Source organism: Corvus cornix, chromosome 3 (genome assembly GCF_000738735.6).
Source record: "Corvus cornix cornix isolate S_Up_H32 chromosome 3, ASM73873v5, whole genome shotgun sequence".
Lineage (NCBI taxonomy): Eukaryota > Metazoa > Chordata > Aves > Passeriformes > Corvidae > Corvus > Corvus cornix.
In genome coordinates this window covers 89,538,204-89,562,116 of record NC_047056.1, presented here as the reverse complement: position 1 = coordinate 89,562,116, position 23,913 = coordinate 89,538,204, and the positions used below count along the sequence as shown (strand labels likewise).

Here is a 23,913-nt window from a genome sequence, read left to right as displayed (position 1 = left end):
CAGTAAAACAAAATAAAATTCCCTAAACCTTTCGAATGTTAAAGGGGTACATATTTGTGGAAACAGGTTGCTTAGGGAGGTTTGAGAGCACAGTCGTGGTGCATTGTTAAGGTTAGCTTAAACAAGCATGTGCCAGGAGCAGTGTGGGCATGTTTGATCCCAGTTACAGGTAAGAAATGGATTATATTGTCTCTCAAGGATCCTTTCAGAGTAGATACCTGCTTTTTTATAATGTCATTATTCAAAATATCTATTTTGAGTGTCCCTGTATCTTCTATTATTTACTGGTATATAGAAGTCCTTGCAGCTGGATTCTGTTGTGTTTTCTCACCTGATATTTCGTATTTGAAAACTAGACCTTTTAAAAATGACCACTTTTTGGTTTTTTCCCCCTGAAACATAAGAAAAAGTACCAAAACATTGTGCCTCTTCTGAATGACTAAAATTAAGCAACGTTAAAAAAAGTTCATGAAGAATTACCCAAAATATACTGGGGGGAAAAATCTCAAGGGAACGTGGTACTAGGCAGAAGGGATTTATAAAACAGCTAGAAACAATGAAAATCAGTGGTGAAAACAGGTCAAAAATGAGAGGCATGTTGCAATGGCTATATAACTATCACTTTTACCTAATGTGATGTCTCTGCCTGACCCTGTGAAAGGAACATGGGCAGTGTGAATCCACAGCGTGTTGGGAAGAATGAGCGTGTAACAACCCAACCTGCTCTTTTCAACAGCTTTCCAAGGGTTCCATTTCTTAAAATGAGAGATAGTCAGCCAAATATAATAGGCTGCACAATCATCTCTGCTCTTTTCCCTTTCTTAAGCCCTTGGTACATCCTAAAGCCTAGTTGGACATCCACTCTGCCAAGGAAACAACCTTCAGTGTATGCACAATTAGACAAATAGTATAAGGTCTCAAATTATAGGCATGCAAAAAAACCCAGAGAGAGATTATGCACATTATGAAGACCTGGGGCAGAGTTCTTCCTCCAATCTGTATGGTCTCACCTGTGGGGATACCCCTCTGCTACCCTCTGGGAGAAACTGGCAGCAGCTTACAGGACCTTCTCTGCTCCTCAGCTGCCTAACAGGGCATGCACCATGTGCTGGCCAGAAAGACAGAGTCTCTTTCTCCTTTACTGATTATTGCAAAATTATACAAGGCCTCAAGCTTTCATCATTTTTTTCAATATATTTTATTTTTCAAAGCTCCAGTGCTTTCCGGGAGAGTTATGGATTCCTGCATAGACTACTTATTAGACTGTTTATAATAGAATGCTGCTTTTAGTCACTTTTTGTGGACCTAGAAATATGAATTTCTTCGGAGTCTGTAGGCCATATGAGGAAAATCACTGCATTAACCACACAGTGTAAAGGATGACTGCAGAGGGCTGTACAATTTCTGCATTTAATACCTGTCCTTGTGTTGTGGGAAACCCAGAACAGAAATCATTGTTCCATTGTGCTAACTGCAAAATTACCAAATCTTCAGTAAAAGATGGTTTCTTTCTTGAAGAGCTTATAATCTATGTTTTAAGCCAGTGGAAAGACTCGACAAGTGGTTGGTGCACAGTGTAACACAGATGATTATGTGCAATTAACCTGACAACGGTGGTCCCAGACTGTCTTCTGCCCTCTCACCTTCTGCTTAACCAGGGGCTATGGTTGTTTTTAACATGGGGTCTCAAATTTTCTTATCCCTCAGGCCTTCTCCCTTCTTCAGAGCCTTTAATTTCCTTTCTGGACTCTTTCATTTCTTTCTAAGTCTTCTCCCTACAGCCTTTTTACTATTTTCCTCTGACATTCGTATCCTTTTTAGCTTGGTTTGCCAAAGTAAGGTATATTGCATTTCAAACTTCCAGTTACAGGAAACAACCATTACTAACCTCTCTTTGTGCCCCCTCTCTTTTTGGTTTGCAACATGCTTGTTTAATGTGGCTGCCTGTTATTTCTCTAAGTTTATGATTCTTAAAGCAGAGACTTGGGTTTTTCACAGCACCTGCTAATAAGGATTTAAATTTGTTGGCACCAAGATGCCTGTTACAGACCTTTCACTAATGATACTAAAAATAGAGTCATTAGGAAGTTTTTGTTTTTGAATATAAAAAAGTCAAACTATGTGAAAACTTACTGCAAAAGCATAGGGGGTTTTTTGGCAGGGAGGAGGGGAAGTAAAGAGAGTATTCCAATTTTACTTGATGCTGGATAGCAATTTAGAGAGTTTTACCCAGCATTATAAAGATGTGTTTTATGTTTAACTTCATTTATGATAGAAAAGTCCTAAGCATGGCCAGGGTGCAGCGTAATTCCAGCTTGAATTGCATTGATAAAAGTAGGACCAGCCTGAATTTTTTTCAGTGCTGGATTTAATTCACTTTGAGTGAGTCTTACACAAGCAACACTTAAAGGATTCCTACCATGCAGTTCAGGCAATATATTTTGGCTGAGCTGAAGGTGTGAAACAATAGTCACCATCCCTGGAGGTATTTAAAGATGTGTAGATGTGGCACTTGGGAACATGTTTTAGTGGTGGGCTTGACAGTGCTGCGTTAATGGTTGGACTCAAAGGTCTTCTCCCACCTAAGCAATTTAATGACGATATGTTTCTATAGGTCTGGAACCTCAGCTGTAATTACACTGTTGTTATCATGCAAAAGATCAAATAAAAAAGATAGAAATTAAATAAGGATCTTCGTACAAGTTTTGATAGTGTCATTCTGCTTTTGTTTAGAGGTTGAAGCTTCCTGCCTTCCTGCCTTCCTGCCTTCCTTCCTTCCTTCCTTCCTTTTCCACAGATTCCTCACTGCAAGCATATTAAATATAACATGGGAATGACCAAAGCAACTTAAGTTTAGATACTGCATTTCCCTGCCAGCAACTTATAGTAAAGCAGATGTGTATGCAAATTACACCTATCTTAATTCCAGAGATCACTATCTCAGTCAATTACTTTAAAATAACTTATATCGTTGAAACATAAAATGTGATGAAGAAGCTTTAATGTTGGATAAAGAAGGTGTCAGTAACTACCCAACCAAGGGCAAGACTGAAACATATGGTCACATTTTCCCAGCTTTCATTGACCTCATGGGAGCTCTCAGTAAAATCAATGACAGGGACTTTGATATATAAGAGTAAGAACTGTGTGCACGTGTATTAGAGGTAATAAGATGTGTCTTGTATTACAGGTGATTTGCTTTTTGGGTAAATATATTCTAAAGAGAATTAAAACCAATGTTTTCTCTACCTGAAAAAGAAAGCAGTGACATTTTAAATGCAAATGCATCCAACCACCTCCTCAGCCCCCATGCTTCTGCGTGGAAAAGCCCAGAGATTGAAGCATTGAAGTCCACGTTACTTGCTTTTACTCCCTTATGCAAATTTCATTGCTTTCTTCTACTCCTGCCTTCCTCAAAAGTTAGTGCAATCCCCATTACTCTCAAGACCAGTCTCTTCTAAAGAGACCTGTCAGAAAAGGCACTTGGCAGCCTTGACAAATAACTGTCAAGACTCTGATGTCACAGAGTGGAATAATTTGAAGTTTTAGTCTTTCATTAAGCAAGACCTATTACCTGAGCCCTTCTGTCCACAGTTGTTAAATGCATGTATTTAACCCATGATTCCTCAGGTGGCAGATGGCGTGGTTAAAATCATGCTGAGCACTAGCTACTTTCAGAGATCCTGTAAATGCTTGCAGTCTTGGAGTAACTTTTGTCCCCTCTCCTTGAGGGACAGGGGAAGTCTACAACTAGCAGCATTGGCTGAGAAGGGATACTAGAGTATTCCCAGAAAAACACCCCTTTTCACATAGTGGGCAGGAAGGATTCAGTAACTGCAGGAGATTTTGCTGTGGGAGCCGGTAAGAGTAAACCTCCTTGCGTGAACCTATATGCCATGTATTCAGGCTGCTGGTATAATGCAGATGCATGAATCTGACAGAGTTTCTTTCTTTTTTTCTAAATTCTTTTAAAGTCCCCAGTTTCTATGTCCCTTAAATTTGGTGCCATCTTTTCCCTGTCCCGTCCCTTTCTTTGTTATCATAATTACAGCTGGTTCAACAACAAAATATTTAACGTCTTTCCTTTCTGCTGGACATTGAAAGTATTGATTTAACATGTGCCTTGTTGTGTTTCTTTTCTTGTTCAGGGTTTATTGAAAGGCAAACTGGTAGCTGATACGTGCATTTTTTCTGTTCTCCATATATGAGACTCTGATAGGACAGGTAAACAACAGCTACTCTGTTTTGTTGTACAGAACAAAAGAATGTTGCCAAGATATATTCCACTTATATCTCTACAATCGAGTACAATAACCTTCCTCAAGCATTTCTATTTGTTGGCAAGATCCTGTGAGTAGGAAGCATTTTCCCCCTTCATATCTTCTCTTTCCATTTCTTGGATTTTATTTGCAAACAGTTTGACAGGAACATTCTCCCCATACCTGTAATATTAGTGTTACACTACTACTTTTAAATCCCACTAGGTTCAGATGAGAAAGAGAGAAATTTAGAAGCACAGTCTGCTGTCCAGAGAGGGTCTTTACACTGATATGTCATCACCCACTGTTTTAACAATAGTTATAAAGGCTCACAGGAAAAGGTTTTTCAATAGGAAAATCCTATCCTAATAGAAAACACTTTTGAACACCAAAAATACAGTGCCCAGTGATTTACACATGATGTATCTCCCTTGAAGGGGATATGAATTGAATTATTCCTCTATAGAACAAGCAAAACAGTAAAAAGAGCAGTTTCAGTTTGCTGTGGTATGTATGCATCCTTTTAGTGTACCTGTCTTTGCGGTTTATTTTTGACTTTTTTCCCTCATTCGATTGTTTTCCAGTGAATTTATGCATGCACTCATGTGTTGTCATAATGGCTTTGTCTGTTTTGTTCTCACATCATGCATGTTTGAAACCAGTTAAATATAAAAGGGAAGAGAAAACCTCTGTGGCAGGTTTTCCTTCATGTTATTTCAGAAGAGAGTGGTTCATTGCTATGCTAATGGGGAGCACGTGGCACAGGGTAATTGTTAAAAAATATTCCTTGCAGACACCCATCATCTTTTATTGTGGAATACTCAATATTCTGCTCACAGTAAGGATGTAATTCACTCTGGGCAGTAAGACACCAAGCTGAATGCTATACTAATTGCAACAAACCTCTGCAGTGTCTAGCTGTGGAGGTGTATGAATAGAGTCCAGTCCATAAACCACTGTGCTGTGGTGTGGGTGCTGGCAGTAACATGTACTCAGCTGAGGAAGATCAACTGTGAAGTGAATTTGTAAGAGACAGACAGGTCCCAGAAACTCTGATTTCATTCTAACAGGACTGGTTTACTTAGACTCTGTATGGCGTATGTGTATAGAGTGAATAATGTGTGTATTAAGCATATGGATATAATACTGCTCTACAGAACTGGAAAATGTCCATATTCTGGCCAGAATTTGTACTATCCATGAGGCCAGACTAGATGATCATAGTTGTTCCATATGGCCTTAAAATTTGTGAGTAGAAGCAGAATTGTCCACAAAACCTACTAAAAACTAAGCTAAGCAGACCTAGTTTTCCTTTCAAACATTAAGATGAAGATATTGAAAAAAAAATTATAAAAAGACCTCTTGGAGGGATAATATAATTCTGAACTACTTAAGGGTGTTTTGTGACTTGTTTAGTGCTTTCAGTGCACATTCAAGGTTCTCCTATAAAAGGCACTGCTATGCTCAACTGCTGAGTATTGCTATTATTAATGAAGGCTCCATAATGGTTCTAAATTTAGACTTATAGTTCAATATAGAGTTTAAGATCTTTGCTGGGGTTACAGCCGTGAAGGTCTGCATGTAAGCAGTCCCTGTCAATTACTGACAGTGACTTATATAGGATGGTGTCTGCTTGTGTCTCATTATTTTGATTTGAAGACACTGTACCATAAACATTCAGAATGCTAAAACCCCAAGGGAAGATGAACATGCTGATAACATGAGCATAAAGCTGTCAAAGGAAGAAAACATTGAGTATATCTCCAAGCAGGGCTTTTGGTAAACCACAAGCTGAATGTGCCCTTTGAACACTGTAACACATATTGTGGTCTAAATCTTAAACATACACATCCTAGCAAAAAACTTCCACCACCCTATAAAAATATTAAAAATAACACTTTCTATTGTGCTTTTGTATGCTATATATTTAGAATAGCCATCATTTGAAAAAGTAAAGGTTAACTTACTTATGTCAGTGTTTAAGGCTTCCTAGAAATGTGGGTTTAGAATTAAGAATTTTTGTTAGTTTGTGAAGCTATGAAGTATTTATTAGGCCACACATGTTCATTGCTTCTTTGGTCTTAACTCCAATGTACAGAGTCCCTGATGCTGGATTGTAGTATGAAATTCCTTTAGGGTGTGGAGACGTGAGCAGGTCTTTGAGAAACATGGGCAGCTGGCAGGCAGTGATGACACAGTGCTCGGGATGGAACAAGAGCAGCAGGAAGGGGACACAGGCACCATGGCTGTGTCCATCACGTCCAGTGTGGTGGCCCCATTGCTCTCCTTGGTGAGGAGAAGGTTGTGCTCAGGGAAAGTCTGCCTGGTGGGCGTAATTCTGTACAGCAATGCCTGCCCTGCAAGGGTCAGACAACCTCCCATTTAGCACAAGCTGAGTGATATCTCAGGGTTTCTTCCAGCTGTATTTTCTGCAGATCTCCTCTAGAGCAGCTCATATGGATTTGGAAGACTAACCAGAGAAATCTTGAAAATGTGGTTAGTACTGACAGGGTGTCACCAGTGTTCTTCTTCCAAATACTTTCAAGTCAATCTTCTACTTAAGGTGGAACTAAAATGACCCTCCTATGTGTTTATGAGAAATACTGTGTGTGATGGGGGTTAATGCACAGTGTAAAACATAGTACAAAGATACGTCATCCTGCTTCTCCTGGGAAAACAGTTAATGAATCCATGTTTAATGGTTCAATACCTTTTGTGTTGCATCAAGCTCTTGTGCAAAGAAGAGGTACCTGTCCTTCCATCCTCTGATTTATTGGAGAAAAGAAAAAATATTTGAATAACACAGATACCCTTCCTTAGTAAAGGTTAGACATGCTGTTGACTCACTCATGTCCTCAAAAATAAGTATATGAATCACTTTTTCCCCCATAAATGAAACATTTTTGGTTTTATTTTTGGAATTCACACTTTGACTTATTCAATAAAATATAAATAGGTGCTAGTGTAGCACATGCTCACAGCAAGAATAAAATGCTGTCACAAAAGTGATTTACCACACAGGAGCCTGCTGTTACCATTTCTTTGCTCTGCAGGCTCATGTTGCTGAAAAAAATGCAAGTCAAGCCTAGGTCTTTGCAATCAGAAAATAGATGGTTGAATTATTTAACATATGAGAGATTGAAGTGATATGAACACAAAAGGCCTGCAAGTTTCTAGTCTCTGGAGACATTTGTAAGTCCTGTATCCATGAAAGTGATATACTGTTTATCTGGATTAGGCTGCCAAATGAAATACATATTTATGTGTCTTCCATTCCAGGCTAAGCATCATGTCAAAGATGTCATCAGGAAATATGAACAAACACATAGTTATAGTACCCATTATCTTTGTGGTTACATTCAGTTTTTCTCTCAAGGAAGTTCATTTTCCATGTCTACTAACTGGTGGGTGATTTCTCCCTGTCTTTGTCTCCACCCATGAGTGTTTCAGCGTTTTATCTCTCCCCTGTCCAGATGGGGAGGGGTGTGACAGAGTGGCTTTGCTGGGTACCGAGCACCCAACCAGGGTCATCACACCACAAAATTGTATTAAAATCAATGTCTATAAAGAAGGAAAAATTGTGGGGTTTTTTTTGTTGAGGTCAGGCCAGGGACAGAAAGAAACAGTCCTGCCAAGAGAAGGAGGGTCCTACTTAAGGGAACTAAGCATGTGATTTTGTGCAGGTCTTTACAACCGTGTCTGTCTCTCTTCTCAGGCTACAATTTGATCACTTTCCAACCTGCTTGTTCTCCATAAGGGTGAAGATAGTAAACACCCGTGAAATGGCTATAAACCATCCATTGTGTCTGTAGAGCAAATAAGGCATGCCAGTGTGATGACAACCTCCTCAAAGTTGGCCACAGAGGGCTTCAAGCCCTTCACACCAGGAGTGTCTTCACATGTAACAGCAGTGAAGCAGCTTCCTCTTCTTCCCTCTCATGCCTTTGTTATCCACAAGCATGGCCAACATCCTAAAGGTCACTGAGCTGCAAAATCACCTAGAAAAAGGAAATCCTAGAAAAGGAAGTAGAGAGAACTGTAAATAAGGAAAAAACCAAATTCTTAGATGAGGGAGTGCTACTGCCCTGGAGGGACAGATTCTCCTGGCCTCCACCACAAAACTCCTGGCCATTGCTTGTCCATTGACTTTTCTCACACAGCTATTGTCTGGAAAGGTCTCACATTTTAGTATTTGACTGAGCACATTTAAGTTAAATGCTCAAAGCTGCTGAGCACCCAACAACTGCAACTGAAAGTATTAAAAAACATTCTTAAGATAAGCATCCAGACTCTGGAAAATATATGTCTGTGAATAAGGGATTTATCCAACTATGTGTTGACATTTGCACCTTGGCTTCTTCTGACCCTGTAGTTATTAACTGTGTAATGGAGAATTTGCACAAAGTGATTGCTGTCTATAAATCCCTAATTCAACAATTTATTAACTTTTAAATCCTTGACTTTGCAACCTGACTGATTCTTCAGAAGAAATGTCTGTGTAGTCTTCGGTTTTCAGAAAGCAGACTGAAATAACAGAAATTTTCTCAGGAGAAATTGTCTGTTGACAGAATCAGAGCCTTCTATTGCAGAGATCTTTGTCACTTCAGCAGCAGAATAACTGATAGCAGTATCAGATTGTCATCACCTGTTTACTAGCAGTAAAGCAGAATGAAAAGTGCCCTTTCCAAGGTGCTTTATAGCCCATAGCTGATACCAGGTTTGGGAAATTAGAATTATGCTCTGCATCTTGAAGAGAAAGATCCTTTGGTGGTTAGAGATCCTGCTTTGCTACATCTATCATGATCTTTTCCTCAGTCCTCTGAAGTCACTTCTCTTTTTTAGCTAATCTCAGGCTAGACTAGCTTCTCCTGGATCTTTAGCCATTACTTGTCCTAACCTAGTCCTTCAACTGTGTCCTTATTGTCCCTGGTTTTGCATCAAGTGGTAGCTTTCTCCTTGTTGCCTGAGTGCCAGAGTTGGGAAGGTTCAAGACCATGCCCTGAATTTTTGTTCTTGTGAAAAAAATTTAGTAAGTTTTTATAAGAAAAGCATGACACACTGCTATCTCTGGATATGTCCTGCCACTTGTAATTCTACCATGGAAGCAGAATTTGCCCATTTCCACTGAGCTGCCTCCGTGTGGTCTCTGTAAGGATGGGACATCTGGTATAGTAGCCAAAATCTGTGAGAAAACACAATATATTTGGGGGTTCATGTCCTAAATTTGTTTAAATGTCAAGTTGTTCATGTCAGCTGAGAAACAGAGACAATCTGCCCTGCCACTCACTTTCCTGTGCATCCTAATCTGCTGCAGCACCATGGGAAGAAAACCAATGCAGTGAAGGAAAGCATTCACTGCCCTGTTTCAAAATAAGGCACAGGAAATCCCAAATCGTTCTAGACCATCCCAAAGGAGTAACTCCTGAAATCTTTGCTTTAAACATTTCTTGTGCTGTGCTGAAAAAAGCAGCTGCCAAACCATTTGCAGGCTTGGTGTTGAACAGTGAACTCAGGCTGGGAAGGGGCAGATCACTTAACAGTGACACCACATAATTTGTTGTTACTGAAGTCCGTATTTATCCTATTAATAAAGAGTTTGGTGTTAACATTTTTGTGTAAATGAGGATAATTTATTAAGTGAAAAAAAGAAGAAACTAAGGAGAACAGATTGCTCTAGAGGGCAAAGAAATATATCACTGCAAACATACATAATGAATGCAATTTATAAAGCACTTTTAATTAAAAGTTTTAAACTTGAATTATATAATTTGGTTGCAAAAGTTGAGCATGTTTTATTAAGCCAGACTTCTCAGCTGATCTTTGTACTCCATTTAAGAGAAAATAACTATTATGTTTATAGCTGTCTCTTTGTCATTAAGAAATTATTTATTTATAACTTACCAAAGTGGTGTAAGCAAAGCATTTGGGATCTGTGCTTTTGTTCACCAGTTTCCTCTGAATTAATTTCCATCTGTCTAGGCCTTTTAACAGAGATAGTTATTCTTCTTTATAGGACTGATGAATAATACTAATTCTTGCATACTGCTTTTTATAGCTTTTGAAAAACTATCCCTTAGCTTGGGAGCATGAATGCTTATATTCCTTCTTCAAACATATACTATACATTATCATATGTTTAAAGACACAAATAGCAAAGGAGCATCTGCTGCAATGAGGAGTCTGATGTCTTTAGATGATTGTTTGCTTTGAGCATATTAGTGAAGAAAGTTGTCTCAGCTCTGTCCCACAAAACCTCTGGTTTTCATAAGAGTTTGTTGCACAGAACAAAGCAAAACTGCATTCCCAGCTTTTGAAAACATTGAACAATTTGAGAGGAATTTGGGTAGAGATGGTAAATGCAAGTGCTTTCTACCTTATGGTCTTCATTGTGACCAACAAGTGCCCACCTGAGATGAAGCCATGGACAGCTCTGGGAATGATCCATCCCCTCCTCCTTAATTTTAAGGTTCAGTATCAACAAGAGAGGAGGTGCTGAAACTTGGAATAGGGGCTGGATGTCCAGTCAAGAAATCAGCTTGATACTGCTCTGAGATATTGAGCTTTAACAGAAGGTACAAAATGTATTGTACTTTAGCAAAAGCTGACCTGGGGTTTTTTTGGGTGTTTGTGCTGTGTAGCCACCCCCTCTGATTGTTTCTGTGTAGTAAAACAGACTCATTCAGTTAATTTTTGGATAAAGATGGTATACCTTGTATTTAGTATGCTTGGGAAGTGGTAGGTGAGGCAAAGAATTTGTGACTCGTCTCACTTATGAATATTCCCTCCTCCTGATTCCAAGAAAATTTAGATATTGAATTGTTCTCTGAACAGCCTAACTTTCTGGAGGTGGATCTGTGGGATTTAGCTTTGAACATGTCTCTTGCCAGGTTTAATAGAATGTAACACGATAGCCCATAGCAGCTCTGCCATGAGGTTTACCCAGCTGACTCTTTGAAAGCTGAAGAGCAGAGGGACCAAGTCTGTCTTTGTACACTCAAAAAAACCCCCAAATTCACCTGTGACACTTTTTTTAGGGAATGAGCAGATTTTATCCTTAAAAACATTTGAAAATTATGAATAGGTTAATCCACTCTTAAAATAGTTCTTGTTTCCGTGTCAGGAAAAAAAAAGATGCTAGACCTTGCTAATGCTGGCAAATAGCTCTTCTGTTGATGTAAATTAGAAGTTGCGTTTGGCCACAAGAAAATGAAGGGAGCTATATAAACCAAGAAAAGAAGAGGACTCCTGATAACCTTTCACTGAAATTTGGGAATGAGAAAATTAATTGTCTAACCTCCAAATTAGAAGCCCTCTGTGTAGATCCTGAGAGTTCACTGTTTACCTTTCATGAAATGCTGAAGTTTGCAGCTTCTTTCTGAGACAGTTCAGGATTTCTCCCAAAACCATTTTTTCAGTTTTAGTTAAAAATGATAAGGTTTATTTCCTGTCTATTTTAGGACCTTTATCTTTCCCATAGATATAAACAGGTTTCAGTTTGCCAGTTGGCCCTCCTGATTACCAGTAGTTCTGCTTGAGTAATCTCACATCTTGAAGAACTGGCATAAGAATAATATAATTTCATTTAGTATTGCAAGTACTTCTTCCTTTTTTCTTCCATGTGGTTTTTCAGAGTCAGGGAGCAGTTTATGATCAGTGATTTTCCTCCTACATCATCATTTTGCACTGTCATGTGGGCAAAGAAAGCTAGAGAGCTGTCTTTGTCCTTTTATAGTGCTGATGATCAACATGCTGCCCTTTGTGAGGCCATCATGCTCAAGTACAGGATCCAACACTGTCTGAAGAAAGCTGCCAGCACTTGTCTTTGAATTGCTTTTCCTCTGCTCAAGACAAATGTTGACACTGCCTTTTTGACTTTTGTAAGGAGACCACAGTCTCAGCTGCAGCTGCTGTGAGGAGCAAGTAAAGCACGAATGTACTCAGACACTGCAAAGACTGCTTATGCACATTCCAAATCCTCTTTCAGGCCATTCCATTAAAGTTTCAGAGTGCTTTGGTTTTCAGATGACAACATTTGATGTGAGGAGCGTTTTTGGGGTTACTTCAACCTTATGCTAATGTGTCAAAGATATGTATCTTCGTGTGTTTGTCTTATCCTTCTCCCTACCAAGGTGCCCTGTATTCATTCAAGGCATTGACTGGACCATCATTCCCAAACAATAGGGATATATCCTGGTACCAAAAGACAATTATGGGAACTGGAAATATTATCATTAGTGCTTGGACAGCATGATTTTGCTGTCTTTCCTACAAAGAGATGAGAGTTTTTATCTTAGCTTCCGTTTTATTTCTTAAATCTTTGGAGTTTTTGGCTGCCAGGAGGTGGTGCTGACGTACTCCTCTTGTTCAGGAGCCTGTGACGCGTCTGAGCACACAGGAGTGAGAGGCAGTTCGATTTTGGCAGACACGTACAAGCTATTCGGTTACAGTATTTAGTTACATTTTTACATCAGTTAAATTTCATGTCACTGAAACTACCTGCTAATACTGTGCTGCTGTATTGACTCTGCTGTGAGGGAGAGCTGGACTGCTTGTCTTTTGCTTCTAAAACACATTACACCAATTTCCAGGTACCAGGTCCCTCATCTGCAGGGTGGCAGTCTTGACATCTAGAAACTCCCTAAGAGAAGCATTAGAGATTAAGCGACCAATAGATATGAACTGCAAGTGTGAGTTACTTATGTTGTAAGTGCAGCTGGTTTGGGAAAGGGGTTCAGAGTAATGTAGCCAAGTTTGAATTGCAGTGCATGGGAAAGATGGTGATGTTTCCTTGGTACCTCCCTGTGCTGGTGTGTTCACACTGGACCTGGAAATTCTGTGCAGCCCACTTCATCTGGTGAAGCAGACAGTGTTTCAAGTTGATAAAACTAGGGTCAGCACTATCTTTTACTCACCTACAATCATCCAAACAAATCCCTGTTACAGACTTGACCTCACAGAGTTAGAGCCCATTTTCTATATGACAATCTCACACTGCCTTGGACCTTGCTGGGCTGCTGCTCCAGGCCCAGCTAGTCTGTCACAGCTCCTTGGGTTGCTGCTGTGACTTCAGACAATATCTGCTTTACTTTGGACTTCTGTGGGATGATCAGGCTTTTGAAGCTCTTCTTGTTTGTGTTCTGCACACTCAGCTTGGCCCAGAGCACCAGGCTCCTATTCCTGCAGCTCCCACCACCTCCTGCTTGCCTTACTACCCTGGACCTGGTCTTTCCTGCTGCTCAGTGGTTGCTCTCCTCATTCTGCCCTTTTGGTTCTTTGATGACTAACATAAATGTCGAAAAATTCCCAGCTACTTGTAGAGCTTATTCTACAGAGACCTGGTCAGTAGCCCATAATCACACTGTCTGGCACAAGCAGAGCGGAAATATTGAAGAGCCAGTGACTGTCTGGTGTATCAGCTCTTTAGGTTCTCCTCAGATGGTCTTTGACTAGACCCAGCTTGCATTTCATGGTGTACAGTTAACTCATTTCTCTTTGTGGTTTTCCTTCTGTGTTTTTATTTTCTGACATACAACAATTCTTCATTTAAGTTTTCTTGTGCATATTTTCCCTATAGGCAGAACTCATCTTCTGTCTGAAGGTCTGTTTCACAGTCCTGCTCTGAGGCTTCTTGTCTGTATTCAAAATGGCATAATCTGTAACAAATGTACCATGTAAGTAAGTTAAAAATACATTGATCTTTATTCCTGTCTGTGAGTGCTTGATAGGCAGAGAGATATTCAGAAAGCCAGTGTCATAAAACTCCTGTTAGCACGAAAACTGAACTCCTACTGTTAAGCCACCAGTATAAAAGACTTGACCTCCTAAGGGCAGATAAATCTGTGTGTCACATAAATTCCCTCTCTAGACACTAACTCTTAGATCACCGCTTTTCAAGTACTTCAGAATTTCACATATGTATTTTTTTCTCTCACATAAAGGCCTTTCTCAGCATGGCATCATGGCATTTACTCCCTCCCTCTGTTGCAAGTCTATACTAAAGTTACCTGTAAATTCAGCCTTGCAAGTAAGTTTAACTTGCAGAAGAACGCATTCTCTTTGAGGAAGTTTATGGCATTTTCAGACATTTAGTTCTTTTTCAAATGGCCTCATTTAAAGTACTGAACTATAAGGCAGTCTTGAGCAGTGAAGCGCAACCTTTCCTGTTTCTGTGCAGACAGAAAGAAGCTGATGCTCTGATTATTTTCGTTCAGAAATGCATGGAGAGATAAATACAGCAATAGAAATACCAAGGACCTGGCTGTACAACAGTCTGTTTTGGTAAAGCCTTCTCTGTAAGAAGGATTAAAGAACTGTGTCTGGGATCAAGTAAAATGTGAGCATTTGATTGCTAAATGGGAGAGGGAAAAAATCACTGTGTCTGATAGTCTGCTGAAATCTAGAAGAATTCACAATATCCTCTGGGCTTCTTCTGCAATGCAAAGAAATGCATTTGAGGGTTTGGGGGTTTTTGGCTGTTTTTTTTCTTTAAAAAATGTTTAAATTTTTAAAACCACTATTAATTAGCTTAACCTGGTGGTTATTCCCCTGCCTCTCCCCAGCCTGATTTCTCCCATTGCAATACAGCTTTTTCTTTCATAAAAACAAAGCTTTTCTTTTTTTTTTTTAATGGGTTTTGGTTGAGTAAGTGCAAATGGCTTCATTCCTTTTGTGTCTGACTCACTGATGAACTCAGGTATCTCCAAAAAGTTATTTCAGGAAATATTTCAATTAAAACAGACTTACTTTTTCTTGGCACAGTTCATCACTAGATCAAGTTTTTGAAGTCGTCTTGTCAGGTTGTCTCTAACCCCACAATGTAAGACTGCTGCAAGTTACTCTCCTGTATCTCAGCATCACCCCAAAAAGAGGTGTTTCCAGGCAGCTTTCTCATTAAGAAATGGAAAAGCTTTCTGTCCTTACCCTCTTGCTGGATTATATTGTGACAGTCCTATGTCAAAAATATGCCTCAGATTGCTTAGGGTCAGGCTTTATCTTGAAGTATGACAGGAGCATGAAACAGGATCTCTCTGGAACTATGCCATGGTTTACTTTCTGCTGAGAGACCAGAATAAATTAGTCTAATTTACATTAGGAGAATATTTAGTTTTGATATTAGGACAAGGTTTCTCTCTAGGGTAAATGCAGAATGCATAGTCATAGAGTGTCTTTTGTTGAGCTTATGCAAACAAATTGGATGTGTGGGGATCTGGAGACAGGGAACTGTGTGTGGTACAAGGAGGGATAGTTTTCAGCCTGGTGTCTGCCTCTGGCTTGCCTAAGAGTTGATTAGGGGGCTAGGGTGACTTATTTTGGTGCAACAGTGGTCTGTTCTGGGCCAAAGTGTCCTCAGCTTGCCCCTGCCACATGGGTCCAGGACTGCTGTAGGGACAGAAAGAACATGCTGGGTAGATGCAGCTCATCCTGCACTTTGATAAACTGGGTTTTCTGCACCTGAGCCTCGGTCCTCGCATGCCAGGAGAGGTGTAGGAGATGCCACACTCCCCTATCCTCGGAGGAGGACATTCAGTGTCTCACTGGGGGCTGTCCTACAGGACCCCTTGAGCATATTCTGGTTCTATATTTCTATGATTACATTACATGATAATCCAGAAAAAACTAAAACTCCATAATATATCACCTATGACCCTGGAAATGGTAATTTTACAGAACTGCTTTCCTGTGTTCTTCATTCAAGGTGTATTGTGTGTTCATTATAGGATGTCAGAATGACAGTAGCGTTATTCTCTTATTTACAGTTCTTCCTTTCTCTTCAGCAGTGAAAATGAAAAGGAAATCAATGCCATTAAAGAGAATAATGACAAACTCACCTCCTGCAAGGTCTGTGCTCTTATATATTTTTTTTCTGAATTCTCATCTCTGAATGTACTTGTACAAATGTGATGCAAGAATGGAGGAAAACTCTAGGAAAGCACCACTGCAAAAGAGAGAAATACTGTGGTAGGCCACTGGATCTGCAAAAGGCTGAAAACAATCCCATGTCCTGCATCCCCCTCCACACCCCTGGCCTTTACATAAGTGTGCTATGTGATTAGAAATGTCAGGGAGGAAGATCAAGAAAGATCAAATTAAGTGACACAGGAGACAAGGGGAGCTAGTACAATTCAGTAGCAATCAAACAACATTCAAACTTCAGTAACATCATTGTGTCTTTCAGTCAATCTGTGCATCACACTGTGAAGCCTCAGATCAAAGAGCTGTTAAAAACCCACCAAGGAAGTTCTCCATCAGGCAGGAGCCTGTGGTCTCTCACAATTTATTAAGTCAGAGCAGCACCAAATGCTGAACTGTGCCAGCAGGGCAGTATTTCATTGCCCTTTCTGTGCAATTCTAAAGCCCTTTCATTAATTTCCAGATTGTGAGCAGAGTTTGCAAGCACAACATCTGGAAACCACTTTGGCTTTCAGAAGTGAGAAGGCTGCAGCATGACTCTGTATTCTCTGCAAGAGCCTTGTTCCTCTATGCTGCATTGCTCAGTGAATAATATTGACTGCTCAGTTCTTCCAGAGTTTGAATTTTACTGAGGAATGAAGCAACAGGGATAGAGGGCAATGTATTTATCCAGCATGATGCCTTTGCTCTAATGAGTGGGGCAGCCATATAGCATTTAGAGTTGCTGACTATAAAGGATGAAACAAATCTCATTTGCATACTACTCTCAGGAAGGGTTTCGTTAGTGAGGTTTGCCCTCTTTGTACTGTACCAGTCCCTACCTCTCCAGCAACCCCACTGGGCTGATGGGAAGCAATTTAGATGGGCTCAAAAGCGGTTCAGTAAGATGAAAATTTTCAATGGATAATTACAAGGCCAATATTTCATAGGTCTGACTGCTTTCTAATTAACATACTTCGACTAGATCTGCCTGCCGCCAGAGTAGAGCCCATTAAGGAGTAAGCTACCAAATTATGTAGTAAATACAGTGAGGTAACTTCATCCAAAGGCAGGCTACCTATGTGTGATATGGCTTGGAGGTGCTCTATTTTGTCTGAATGAAAGGAAAGCTAAGCTAAGCTGAAATGAAGAAGTTGCAGTGGCAGGTGTGAGTGTGACCTGGGACCTGAATGCTGATCAGCCGAGAACAGCAGGGCAGAGAGTGTTGGGTGTGGGCTGCAATTTGAGATTAAATATGGCAAAGAGCACCTACAAAAAATGATGGTACTGGGCCAGGAGCAGAAAGTGGTAGATTTTGACATGGTTCATAATCACTGCAGTAACAAAGTTGCACAGCCGTGTACTGACCTGCTGCCTGCACTCATGGAGTTAGGATATCTATGTTTCCCAAAAGAAAGAAGAGTGTATAAGGGGCTCTTCTAGGCAAAGTCTTTCCATTTGTGTGAGACAGAGAGAGAAATAGAAGGGTTTAGTTAGTCCCTCTTGCTGAGAAAAAAAAGTGCTGTTGGCCTCCCCATTAAAAGCACAGAGTCTGCAATTATTTGTGTAATAATTTCATTACAGCACATTCAGGTACCAGTTGGTGAGGCTCCTGATGTACAGGGATTGCACACCTTGCAAGGGAATTGGTTGAGACTTTCCTAGTAAGCACTGGATCCTGTATCCTCAGCACATTTCATACATCATGGCTGGTTTTCCCTGGCACAAAATATTTCTGTTTCAGCTGCACTACCCAAGAAATACACCTGCTCCTTTATGTAATCAGCATGATCTCTACAGAAGGGTAAATAGCCACACATTTACCTGATGCAGCAGATGTTAAACATGTTTGCAAAATGGCAAGTAACGCTTGAGAATTAGCTTTGCAAAATCCTCTGTAAATGTTATAAAGAAATAAAATAGGTGACAAACACAGCTTTATGCAGTTTTCTCCATTCATCTGCACTTGTTCTGCTTATAAGTAGCAGAGTCCTGGATAATCTGCACATGTAGGAGTGCATATGTATTTACATGCTTTAAAAGCCATTTGTCCTGAACTCCTGTACAGCCACTCTGTGTTGGGTGTGTATGTGTGCAGGCGTGAGAGAAATACATTCACAAATATAGGGGTAGATTATTTGCTTTGTGTATCAGTGTGTGGTATGTAAGGTTGAAAACAAGGAGGAAAGTAGAATCACTTACACGGTACTGCTGCTTTTGAAATACTGCTACCTTCAAAACACTGCCAGATCTTCAATTTGATGGAAGACTTTGCTGAGGAGCAAGATGGGAGCAACCGACAGTTTAGTGGTATCTTGTCTCTATGAGAGGAAATGTCTCCTGGGTCACAGTATCTGAGCTCAGCAGTCACTGGCAGCTGGAGAGATGTGCTTAAGGACCTTAGTTGTAATTTCACTGGAAACAAGCTGTTATGTTCTCTTTTAATATAATAAGACATTCATATTACAGAGAATGTGTATCTATATCTATCTATATAATCTATATCTACACTGCATGTAATTTTATATGTATAGCATATATACACATGTGATCTTTTAGGTATATGCATATGGACTCACACTGGTGTGCATAACTGAATCATTTTTAAGGATAATATAAACCTGTATAATTTTTTTAAAAAAGCTATAAATAATACAAAAATAAGTTCTGTTCTATAGTATCAGATGTTGGGTTGTACTAATGGATGCTTCCATAGGACTTTAGAGGTGTGTGTCTTGGGATACATCATGCAAACATGCTTACCTTATATAATGCATGGTTGCAGGATTATATGTGTTTGACATAATTCTGTAATGCAGTGTTGTATATACTTTCAGAGTAACCTCTCCAGACATCAGGCTAAGCTGTTCTCAGCAGACGGAAGGTTGAAAGCTAAGGCACAGCCTGTGCTGTTTACTGCAACACTGCTCCTATAGAAGAGAGACCTGATGTTTAAAATCTGTAAAAAGATGCTTCAGCAGTTGTGCTACCACCCAGTGAGAGTGGCATTCCCTTGCTGCGCCCTTCAGCCACAGAGGACCGTAATTGAATAGCATGCAAATCCTTTGCTGCCTGAAGTATCCAGGCAGCAGACCCAGAGGTCCTTTCAAATCAGTGTTTTTACGGTTTTTTCTAAGTCACAGGAGATGTTGGTGCTCTTCTGCTTCGCAAAGACAGGCAAAACTGAAGCAAAACCAAAAAAATTGTGCAAGGAACAAGTCAGGAAGAAGATCAGCATAGCAGAGAAATAGGGACAAAAAAAGCTGCTTGTGTCTTTAGTATATAGTAACACAAGTAACACAATAATCACGAAGACTTCACCTTTTTTTACCATAGGGGTGTTACTGGCCATCTCACACATGATCCTACCTCAGCCCTTTCAGAAAATAAGGGGGTTACTACCCTTTCCTGCCATCTCTGCCCTCAGACCCTTGTTTATATGTGTCTTGTCAGGGGGTAGCACTGGCCGCTTAACTCCCCTGCATCTGATGAGGGGTGGGAAACCTCCTGGTCTAATACATCTTATCTAATAGATTATACTGTATTTTCCTTTGTCTTCTATGCAAGTCATTATTTACAGCTGAATCTACCAAAGCAGGAGCTCTGTCTACCCTGCTGGGAAGGTGAAAGTAGCATTATGTTGCTTGTGTGTTGAAAGTTGTATGTGTTCTAGATGATCTGCCTGGATAGGTACCTCACTGATGTCACTGGGAAGTGGATGAAAAATACTGCGCTTTTTTTGGCTGCATTTTGTGTTTTATATACAAAAGGTTGCAGGTTGTAGAGTGCTGTGGAGTCAGACCATTCTTCTTTGTTTTTCACAATATTTTCTGAGTTTGAACTGTAAGCTGTGATGCTCTAGCACTTGCATAAAATCTGCAAAGTATGGATTTGTGAGTCATTGCTGTTTCAGCACGATTTAAAATCTTTCCTTGACCAACTGGTTGAATGATTGGTACCATCCATTAGCTGAATTTAACTATGGGATGCCCAATAAAACATGAAATTCAGTAAGTATCTTGTGCTCAGAGAGTTCAAGGACATAGCAGAGGAAGTACCTCTGATAAAAGGCTGTGTCCTTATGATGAGAGTTTTCTGATTAATTCCTTTCCCGGTCGCTCATTATCCTCCTAAGCACTGGTGGGTGCTGGATACAGGGCTCTTAAGCCTGTATGGTTATTTCTGTTTCAGTTTTGATTACAACCTCTTGCAACACACTGAGGTAGTGACATTCTGTTCTCCCTACCTGCAGTTACAAAAGAGAGGGGAGCTGAGTCAGACTGAGCAGAGTGGTGACACATCCACTGACATGGCACAAAGCAGTCTTTAGGGTCCAGAGAGACCACAGTGCTCAGGGGCTCAGCCATACCGCTGTTGGATAAATAACAATACATCAGGCCCAAAGAGAAACATATTTTCTTAAAGCTGGCAGAAAAACCTGTTCTTTCCTGGTTTTCCAGGGAGGTTTTGTTGGGTATGACAGTGCTGGAGCTGCTCCTTGTAGATAATAGATTTAGATGTGTGACAAGCTTTGTCTGGCATCAGTGTGCGTCAATCCTTTACGGGTGGGTTTTAAAGATGCACCTCAACTCATTTACTCCATTGGATGATCAAAGACCCAAGACTACACAAAGGATTTCTGAACATTGACTCTTTCCTCTGTTAGTTATTGCCCAAATAGATATTGCTTATTCTTCTCTGTCACAGAATTTCTTTGTTACTTTAACATTTGCATTGTGTACTGTTTTGAGTTTAGACTTTCAGGACTCTTCAAAAGCAAAATAAAATGGCATTTCTGCCTGATTAGGGATCCACCATGAATATGATTCTCATTCTTCAGTTAAAAATGTGAAATGAAATTGTTAATGAATCTGCATTTTCACTGCTGTGCAGGTGTATTTTATAAGCTAGCCCAAAAATACTTTTGAAGATCTCAGGTTGGATTCTGACTTAGTAGACAATTTCTCAGACTCACAAAAGTTCCAGTGAATTCCAGCACCTTGCTATGATAGTTTGTGGCTTCTCTGAGTAGACAACAAACAGTCTTCTGTTCTACTGGGACAGAGCTCTGCTGTGCCACCCACTGGGACATAGCCTGCCCCTCATTTCTTCTCCTGACTTTGTCTTTGCAGCCTAGGAGCTTGGCAGCTTCCCTGCAGCAGGAGGGAAATGACAGATCCAGAAGGGCTCCCTGCTCCTCCCCACTGTCCATTAGCTGCGGGTACTGCCCACGGTGCTGCTGCTGTTACACCAGCATTGAGGTGTACCTGGTGATAAAATGACTGACTGCTAGGACTGTAGGACCAAAAATAAGGCGGACAAAATTTTCTTTAGCTCTCACCAGAACACATAAGCTCCATCATCATATATTGGCTATTTAGTATTTCCAGCCTCTCTGAGTTGGAGAATGAGTTTTCAGAGTCTTGTCTGAGTATCGCCAGCCCTGCTCCAGATGAGGAGGAGTGCCTTCAGTTTTTAGGCAAGCCATCAGTTTAATCTGAAAGGCCCAACAAGCTATTGCAATGTCATTTCTTCAAAAGCCACACCCATCCGTTCTACCGGAATGCAAACTCTTCCTCTATTTTCCACAGGAAAGGAAAGCAAATTTTTGAGGGTGACTTTGAAGAGCATTAATTCACTGTTTTCATTTTGTGTTTGGGATATTTTACAGGCCCATCCATAAACAATTGCTCTTGGATTCCAGTTTCTATTTTGTTCAACTACACATGTTTTATGAAAGTCACACAGAGCTACGTGTACAACAAGATGCCTGCATGACAGAAAAAATGAAGCATCAGAAAGATTAATGTAATGGTAAAATATGTGCAAAAATAACAGTCTTTGCATGTACATTGAACAGATGAGTTGCTCATTTTACAGTAGTTGACTATATAAGGCTATTTATGCATAAATCACTTAGTTCAGCCTGACTTCTGCAGTGATGGGACATAATTGATCTTTAAAAGTTTTATGAAAGAATCACAGTCTGTGAAATTAAAGGAAGTTCAGTTGTTTAATTTTGCATTTCTATCAACTGCCAGGAATATCGTGATGGTAGAAAAATACCAGTTTTCTCCTAAAAACTTTTTATAGATAGTATTAAATCAGTAAGTATATTAATGTATTACTGCAAAATATTTAGCACCATGGTATTTTCACTTAGTATCTGGAATTTATGGAATAAAAGCCAGCAACATTGTGATAAATCGATCCACTTCCAGGAGGAATGATGGTAATATTTCATCAGCATCATACCTGAATTGCAAGACTCTTCTTTTGGAACAGCATCAGACAACTCAGGCATAGGAAAGATCTGGGTCTTGTGACTATGGGCTACCTGCCTTTTGCTTAAGAAATTGCTTGGTCAGTCTGGGAAAAATGGGGAAATATTTTTCTTCTTTCCATCACTTGAGAGCAAAAGGACAAGGGAAGAAGAGTGGGTAGAATCACACTGCTCTTCCCCTGGTCAACATGGGTGTCACAATTTAGCATAAATACACTACAGCAGTAAACCTCTTTCTTCTGGAATCCAGGAAGGATCAAGAGTCTCCTGAACCACTGTATCTATCCCACAGTATTAGTGGTGGTACAGCACCACTTGGCTATTGAGTGTGTCCTTGTGACAAAACGAAGGCATCAGTTGTTGCTGTACTAGAGATTGTGATTAATGCACTGACAATAGCTGCTACTACATGCAGTTTTAACTGAAGTACCACTTTCTTCACCTCCTTTTGCATCTTAGTTTTGAAACAATTGCTCAACAATTTAATCTTCCTTTTTTTCTAGGCTCTTTATAGTAGGAATTATAATGAGAAGTCCCTGCACAGCCACCCCTTTATCCCTTCAGCTGTTTATTTTTGAATATGTGTCAAATACATCTTCTGCACATTTTTCAAAGATGGTTAATGTTTTGAAATTGGAAAAGCAGGCAGAGAGCTGTGAGTCAGCCTGGCTATGGCAATGGCTTTAGCTGTATATTATGTACTTTAATGTGTAGCAGGCTTGAGCTGATGAGGGAGATGGAAACTATTCCCAAGGCCCAGGTACTTTCATGGACATGAAAGATAAATTGCTTAACCTCTTAGAAGGGCCTCATGTGTTGCAGTGGCTTGCCTCAGACCCCAGTGGTAGATAAAGGAACTCTTCCTGTGTTTTGGGCCTGCTGGGTTTCCAATGGTTGTGCACAAAGGCCTCTGATGATTTATTCTTATCCTCCTCTGTGATACTCCCAAATCCCTCTGGGTCCTCCTGATGTCCTGATGAGCAGCTGGCTTATCCTTAGCCCTTTGTGTAGGGATGAAAGAGTGTCCTGAGTTGCAGTGTATCCTATTGCCATCCTCATGAGATGTTGAGATCAGGTGGGGCAGTGTTTCCTTGCCTCCTCCCCCCAGACTATCTTGCTGTTAATGGCCCATCATTGTCCTGCCACATGACTCAGAGATAACTCCCCCCGGACCATCTTCTGTTAATGAGCCTAATCAACACTTGGTCTCATGACTCATTACCCCATTGTGAGATGCTCCACCCAGAGGGAGAAACCAAGCATCCCATTCTGGATGTAATCTGAGATGCTGAACACCAGAGACAACACCTTTCCACTGGATTTCCAGAGGACAGGAGCTATACAGCGACCACTGGACCTGAGGAAGAGCAGACCCTTTTTTCTACAGGATCACTGCTTCAGAGGACTGCTACCACTACCTTGATTAACAGGGTGGCTGTTAATTAACAGGTTGTATCCTGACTCTGTCAGTTTGAACCATTG

General features: G+C 40.3%; 1 long non-coding RNA gene across 2 annotated transcripts in view; it reads left to right on the top strand.

The window, feature by feature from the left end:
• The window catches only part of LOC109144624, a 39,243-nt gene extending 15,674 nt beyond the window's left edge, over positions 1–23,569 (top strand). The window contains exons 1-3 of one of the 2 annotated variants that reach the window (XR_005604314.1): positions 13,841–13,930; positions 16,034–16,097; positions 21,820–23,569. This is a non-coding gene — a long non-coding RNA (uncharacterized LOC109144624). Of the gene's footprint in view, positions 1–13,840; positions 13,931–16,033; positions 16,098–21,819 lie in introns of those variants that run through there. The other variant, XR_002045509.3, reaches the window with a different exon arrangement.
• The last annotated feature ends 344 nt before the right edge of the window (positions 23,570–23,913 follow it).